Here is an 8,353-nt window from a genome sequence, read left to right on the forward strand (position 1 = left end):
AAATTGTATCAATTTCAAATAAATGTAAGTGGTTAATTTGTTGCCTAATTCTGAACAAAATTGGGAATAAATGGAAAATGGTCCACCCTGCGTGGATATCAAGCCAATTAGCTATATTGATTAGTTAGTGTAGGATATGGTTTCTAGGAATAGAGTAAATTCCTTCATTTGTGGAAGGAAACTATTAGATATGACATATATGTAATTTCCTTTGTTTTCAAAAAAGGGGATTCGAGAGAGAGACAGAGAGGTTTAGAGAGGATTCAAGAGTATTGTAAGCCTATGGGCAATGTAGGAGGAGAAGGCCGCTAACTAGAATAATAAGGCCATAGAGGGGGTAGAGAGCCTCAAACTTGTAATTATGTGTTTATTTGTGTATATATAGAGAAAGGAATGAATCGAGAGTGAAAGAGTGTGAGTAGAGCGAGAGGGAAATGTATGCAAATCAGGCCATCAAGGATGAGAACCATAAATCTATTAATTTGATATTCTTTTAAATAGTAGCAACAATAGTGTACAGGCAACGTATATGCATTTTTATGCATTTTCTGGTTGTGTTGTGTATATATGTTTGAATCATTTAAAATCTCCTTTAAAGGCATGTTAATCGACCGTCGATCACTATAATGATTGATGGCGATCCATTGATTAATTCTTAAGTTATGGTAAGTTCTATGCTTATAACAGTTTACTTATTTTTCTTATTATATTCCACAAATTAGCAATCACATGTACATAAAGTAAAGTGTAGATGGAACATCAAACGATCGACAGAAAACAAGCCAAGACAAGAGACACAAGATGTGGCGGCTAGCCAGGTGTTATAGACATTTTTGTGCCTTACAGCATAGAGCATGAAATGTCAATAATCTGAGGGATCCAAAGTCCCTAAACAAGTTGTTCTTACCCTTAGAGGAACAAGGTCAGCAAACCACAGCACTGCAAAACAGTTCTCCACTGAAAAACACTCAAAAACAGGTCAGTTTTGGATCATTGCAGCTGCTCCACTAGGCATCTGCGCTGCATAGCAGGTACAACAAAGGCTACCTGCGTTGCATAGCAAGTAGAACAAAGGCTACCTGCGTTGGGCGTACTTGGACATGTGGAGGAATCTTTTTCTCAAAGTGCCAGTGCCCAAGAAGCTTCTAAAAAGACACTTGATGATAAGATTCGCCTAATGATGAGTTAAGAGCTTCTAAAACTCCAAGTGGAAGACAGAAACTCCGAGTGAAGAACTGAAGAACAACTGGAGTTGAAGAGGACAACAAGTCACACATCAAGCTGACTTATCTTCACTCCAAAACTCTATATAAGGATCTCATCCCATGGGATCTAGGAGGCCGGAATTTAGTGCAAAGAATTGCTGTTGGTTTGCAGTTGAGAGTATTGGGTGATTGCTTGAGGGAGGTGAAGAAGAGATTTCTCTCCGTCGGGAAGGTGATGCTGGATTGGACCTCTCATGGTTGTATCACCGCCTGAACCTTACTTCCATATATTAATAAAGCTTTTGAGGTTCTTCTATTCGCATGTGTTTCAATGATGTATTGTCTTACTACGTATTTGATTTATGCTAATCCTTGAATCAGTTATGCATGCATGCTTCTTGTAGTTTCCTTTTCTTGTCTTATTTGCAGGATCTCGTGTAGCTGGGCCCGTGAAAAGACTTGGAGCTGGGAGCAAGCGGCAATCAAAGGAGATTGGATCGACCATTTGCGCAAGACATCGGTAAGTGGATCTCTTCCTTTTATCTCTTGCATGTCATAAAGAAGAAACTTTAGATAGTTTTGCTTTCAGCTGTTGCTAAGGAACTGTCACCCTTAGAGTGGGTTAGGGTCATTCCGAGCTGGATACTTTCCCCCACAACAGACTGGCGACTCCGCTGGGGATCGTGTCTTGTTGGTAGCTTGTGTTTCTTGCTATTCTTTTCTTAAACAAAAGGGTACCGAATCGAAAACTGCATTCGAGTTCTTCGAATGCAAAGTAGAGGGAAGCTACTCTAGCCCAGTGCTGGGCATGTTTATGATTTGAAGAGCTGATCCACAAGGACTCTTTTTAGCTCTTTGTGATAGTGTTCATCTTCCTTTAATCATCCTCTAGAGTATAATTGACTGATAGCAACTGATTTGGCCAAAAACCGCTCATTTTTTAGCAAACTGTGAGCCGGAATCTGAGAAAGACGAGAGTTGTCTCGTTCAGTGCAGCTGCAACAAAGGCTACTTGCACTGCAATGCAGGTCCCGAAGGGGCTACCTGCGCTGCATCTCAGATTGACAGTGCAGCACCTGCGCTGATCCAGTCTTGCCTTGTGCAGCTGGGATTCTCCACTGTCTGTTGCCCAGTTTTCAGTACTGTTTTTGCAGCCTGTTGTCAACCTGTATACCCAGCTGAAACCACTTCTCTTTGCCTTCATTCCGCCTCAGTTGTGTGAAGAAACCGTGATTGTTCTTATTGTATTTCTTGCTGTCATTCACAGTTTCCCATAGCGAAAGTGAACTAGTCTTGCTATGACCTCTTGAATCTAGACCTGTGAGAAAGTGTCGTTGTGATTCTAAGAGTTAGTTTATTGCTGTTCATAGCTGCTTGAGCATTTGCTTTCGTTATATGGTTCGAATCTCAGTATTTCTTGTGATTGAAACGAGTAAATCTTAAGGTGTTCTTTTGATTATTGGACAATACTTGTTTGTTTTCCCTCGAAATTGAATTCGAAATCGTACAACAGCCTTCTTTTTGTCATACACCAAACATTAAGAAAGAAGAAAAGAAATACTTGCATTGTGCATGTGCATTTTGACAGTTTGCATGTCGATTTAGGAAAAGTGCATCAGTGTGTGCTCTATGATCTGTTTGAAAAGATGATGTCTTTCTTTTCCTTCAGTAGTTAAGGTTTTCATAAGTTGAAAGAATTGAAAAAGCTTGCTTATCATTCTTAGACTGCATTTAGGAGTTGTCTCATACATCACGTGGTGATCCATAAAGGAAAATTGCTAAGCAAGATCAACCTAAAAAGAACTGAATTTATCTAACAACGCTTTGAAACATAACGAAACACAGTAGAGGTCTAGGTAGAGACGTGAACCGGCGTCGTTAAACATAGTGACTGTCGATCTCTACGAAGGTGGGTGATTCCTCCTGAGGGACGATAGCACTAATACGGACTTGTGCCCCCGCGTACCGTCGCGTATATTGGGGGACCCCTATAGGAACAAAGCCTTTATCCATAGGAAGCCGTGTCGGCCGCCCTACTGATCGCGATGCAGTGAACACAGCATTCACGAAGATCGACCACTCGTACCGTAAAACGTATTCTGTGGTTTCGCGAAAGGTTTGGCACACCCTTGCCTCGAACTCCAGAGTAGTTTCTTTTGGCCTTTTTCAAACTCTATAACTGAAAAAGTCCATCTGAGCATTTGTCACTTCGGGCTCGTTAATACATCGAAGGAGACTAGAGTCATCTTTAGCTTTTTCTCGACTCTTAAAAAGTGAAAAAGCAAGTTGTGTCTAAAGCGTCGTCATATAAAATTCATCTTAAACGGAACATAATTACCCTTGATTCCTACGTTGATCTTTAAAGTTGAGAACATGGAACACACCAACCAAGGGATCCCACAGGGGGGGACCCCTAGCCGTTTCTCCTCTTGGGGAGAAGTTGGTGCGCCCCACATGGCCACATTGTCGCTTCCAGGACTGACAATTGGCCTGCCAGTTTGGCTATTCTCAACCGCTGTAGTTCAGACCACCACGGTTCCTGAACAGTCGATTCAACAGTTAGACCAGTCTAGAACTACCCTCCAGCCTTCCACTTCTTACGAGCCTTCCTCCGATCCTTCTTCTTCGAAAGGTCAAGCCGCCAAAAGCGCGGCTCCCATAGAAAAGAAGAAGGAAAAGAAGAAGAAAGAAAAGAAGCAGAAGGAGCCAAAGGCGCCTGGGGGCAAGCAGAAGGTATCTAACGAAAACCCACACACAGCACGGACCGGGCCCAAATCGCCATGTGTCACATGTAGAGGGAACCACTTCCACAGTGATTGTCCCAGTATTCCCCGGATACTAAGGGACTGGTCCCCTCGCTTGCACAGTTCGGAAGCGTCAACCTCTGACAGTCAGGTTGAATGCTTACCGTCGACCAACGAACGTGAAGGTATTAGACGACGAAGAGGATGGACATCCTCCTGCGAATTGTGTGAAGGCAATCACACCCTCCGCCGTTGTCCCTTTTTAGACGAAGCCAAGAGAGTTTTGGAAGATCAACCGGTCGCACTGTTGCTACTTCCTCCTGGATATCAAAAACTCGCGCCAGGTCCTTCGTTGGTCGAAAATACAGCTGTCTTGCTTAGAGGGCCAGCTGAAGTGTCAGTCGCTGAAAGTGAACCTACTGAATCCGGACCGGACGAAAGTCCAAAGGTCGAAACGGCAGTTGACCCGGTTCTCCCTTCAGAAGTTTCATCTTCAAACACCACAGTCACTGAGGATTCATCTTCAGTTGACACCCCCGCCGAAGAGAATAAGGATGACACCGTCCATATTCTTTTCGTCAACTCCGATTCTGATAAGCATCTGGGCAAATCACCCACTCCTTTATCGCAGGAAGGAGCATCGTCAGGATCATATCCAGCCGTATATTCGGTCCCACCACCAAGCAACCTAGTTGTGTCCTTTGATTGGAACCAACTAGGCAGACCCCGGTTACCAGCCAGTATACCATTTAGAATTATAGTCCAAATATACAAAATGGTGATGGCTGGAACTATCATTGATGAAGGGGCATCTGTGAGTATTTTGTCCTCTATTTCTTGGAAAGCCCTGGGTTGCCCGGCGCTTTTGCCTGAGACAAGAAATCTCTCCGGTTTTGACAGAGGAACCAGTCGACCATTAGGGATTCTACCTAATGTGCCTATCACACTGAAAGGGAAGGCTGTCAAGATGAATTTGATGGTCGTCCAAGGACCCTTGGATTATAACCTACTCCTTGGACGAGACTACATATATTGCATGGAAGCAATAGTCTCCTCACTCTTTCGAATAATGTGTTTTCCATACGAAGGAAGAATGGTCAAGCTCGTAGACCAACTTTCACTTCCGGGATCACACATCGCAAGTAGTCACATACCTATCCTCAATGGTCTTTTCGATCAAGAAAGGTCTCTTCCCCCGGTTCTTCTTCCTGATGAATGCGAGTGATTCGGGACAGGAACGCAGGAGCCCAGGGGGCATGCATCCTGGTCTGCTCTGGAGGCAGAAAAAACCTTAGGTGTAAAGTAGAATTTCCGCGGAAGAATATGACTAGTCCGTACCCCGTCCCCTCCTTCATCTTTGAGAATCTTCCTCTGAGCTATCTTCGTGGAGAAGAAGGACAAGAAGACAAAGAGAGAGTTGGACTCTCAGAAGGGGCTGTTAGGGATGGGGTTGTTCTGGAAAAGGATTCTTCTGTCAAGGTTACTTGTTTGACAAAGGTCATTCACCTTTGTCTAAATAGGTAGGCTCTACCAAAGAAGGGGATCCGTTTGTGGCAGCAAGTAGGTACCGGCTTTGGGTAAAAGGCCAGCCTCACCCATTAAAACAAATGTTTTAAAGGATAAGTAGGGGCAGCCCCCAAAGATAGAGACGTTGTTGTTGCCACAGATTGTAACCATCTTTGTGTACCCTAATGATAGACATCGCCGAAGAAAGAGTTTCATTTGCGGCTGCAAATAAAACCATTCTTTGGGTAACCAGAAAGAGGTAGGCCTCTCCCGGTAAAACGAATGTTTTACCTGCAAATTGAGGGGTAACCTTGAAATTCAACTTATACCTGGGGGCATGCAAACCTCTTGGAATGCAAGCGCGGGCGGCTTTTTAGTTTTAGATAGGACTAGCCCCTCTAACCCGTAGGATGGGCCGATACCCAGCTTGCATAAAGAGAGGATATGGAGCAAAGCGTAGGGAGATGAAGCTCCTTAAAAAATAGGAATCTTCCATGAGACCTTACTACTTTATGACTGGTAAAAACGAGCAGTTTTGGCAAAGTTCATGCTCGTTAAAAAAAATAAAAATAAACGCAAGAACCGAGCAGTTTTAGCGCATAGTTCATGCTCGTTAAAAAATAAACATAAGATTGAGCAGTGTTTTGGCGCATTCAAGCTCTTTAAAAAAAAAAAAAAGAACCCAGTACCGGTAAATAAACATCTGAGACCGTAAATTCATCAGCCATAAAAGCCTTGGTCGTGTTTGTGCACCATCACCTCCACTTCTCATTTGGCCGATCATTCACATCCACTTGATTGTTTACCTATTTTGAGGAACAGCTGCGAAGAGTGATTCCACCTAGCCATCCTTGTAATACTGCCGTGATTGGAAAATTCCAACCTGTACCTGGAATCTGCTGCTATCCCTGTTTATCACTCGTTCCTCAAAAGACGAGTCTTCTTTGAGCTCTTTTCACTGACTCGTAAAATATGAAAAGTTTGCCGAGTTTTGGCCTTCCAGCTCGTTAGAAGGACCGGAAGAGCTATCCTTCCTCTAGATTTTAATCTTTTTGGACCTGAGGGATTATTGCACAAAAAGATCGAGTGCTTGTCTAGTTCAGCTCGATAAAGATATCGAACATTCATCCCTTTTGTATTGTTTTATACTTTTTCGGACTTAAGGGATTAGATGACGAAAAAGGACCCCTTGGAGTCTACTTTATGTACACTTTTCAGACTCTCTAAAAATGAAAAGGACCGAGTTGTCTTTGTCGCTGGGCTCGTTAAAAATATTAGATAGCGACAAACTTGTCCTTAGACAAGAGCGAGTTTCCCTATCGCTAGGCTCATTAAAAACATAGCGATGGGCTTGCCCGAAGGGCAGGTTATAGATCAAGCATATGTTATCCTCCTCAAGCTTGTCAAAAAATAAAGAGGTAATGGTCAGAAATGACTGGGGAAAAATTGGGAAGAACCTCAAAGCTTAATGGTAGCAAGTCACTCTTGAACATGACACTTTTGCCTCCGTAAATATCGGGTTGGGTTATTATCATTCACCGGTCCCTTCACCATGGTCTCGCCATACCATCCATACATGGGGTAATGCTACCGATCCATCACATAAGTGTCGTTATATGTTCAAGAGATGTCATTCAGAATGTGTCAACCGGGTCCCATCCACTACCATACATCATCTTTCATCCTTCCATGACCGCCACCCTGAATCATATTTCACAAATTGTTTTCACCAATCATCACTAGCTCCGTTCCGTGTCACTGATGTGGGATTCATTAGGGCCCTCCTTTGACGGATCACTTCTTGTCGACATCAGCTCATTATCCAAGAAGTTGATCTAGGAACACCCCCCTCAGTACTTTGAAGCTTGCATGCCTCAATGGCAAGTTTCTCACTCCCGGCGATAGGTATACATTAATGACCTTCGGCCAGGAGACTTTGCGTGGTGTTCGACGTCAGATCCTATATTCACACCACGTGAATTGTGCTGCAGTACCTTGAGGGTCATCATCATTATCGGTGATTCCTCTCGTGCTTGTTAACAGTTTACATTATTGACTGGTAATCAAGCGATGTCTTTCCATGTTCGACTTCAAGAAATTCTCACATGGATCGACTTGTACTAATGTGAAGATCGGACAAGTTTGAAGACCCCGGATCTAGTTTCATCCATCCGGGCTGCGATATATATTCAGGAGATAAAGACATAGACATGTGTAGCAGATGATCATCCTACTAAAAGGATGATAATTAAAAGCAGAGAATTATCCGTCTATTATCAGACGATCGTCTGTTTATGTACAACAAATGTATTTATAAAGCTGAGCATGGGAAATGCCCGCCTCAGCTAGATCATGAAAAGAAAGTATGAAAAGATAATATATTGTATTGTATTTTGTTACAGGTCACCTCCGGCGATTGAATGAACTTCGGATCCTCCTAATAAAGCATTTCACCCGATAAACGACCTCATACTTTAGGGGGCAACTGTTATAGACATTTTTGTGCCTTACAGCATAGAGCATGAAATGTCAATAATCTGAGGAATCCAAAGTCCCTAAACAAGTTGCTCTTACCCTTAGAGGAACAAGGTCAGCAAACCACAACACTGCAAAATAGTTCTCCACTGAAAAACACTCAAAAACAGGTCAGTTTTGGATCATTGCAGCTGCTCCACTAGGCATCTGCACTGCATAGCAGGTACAACAAAGGCTACCTGCGTTGCATAGCAAGTAGAACAAAGGCTACCTGCGTTGGGCGTACTTGGACATGTGGAGGAATCTTTTTCTCAAAGTGCCAGTGCCCAGGAAGCTTCTAAAAAGACACTTGATGATAAGATTCGCCTAATGATGAGTTAAGAGCTTCTAAAACTCCAAGTGGAAGACAGAAACTCCGAGTGA

Source organism: Pinus tabuliformis, chromosome X, assembly GCF_031772625.1.
Source record: "Pinus tabuliformis cultivar Carrire ecotype Pingquan chromosome X, CPIR1, whole genome shotgun sequence".
In the NCBI taxonomy this organism is placed as follows: domain Eukaryota; kingdom Viridiplantae; phylum Streptophyta; class Pinopsida; order Pinales; family Pinaceae; genus Pinus; species Pinus tabuliformis.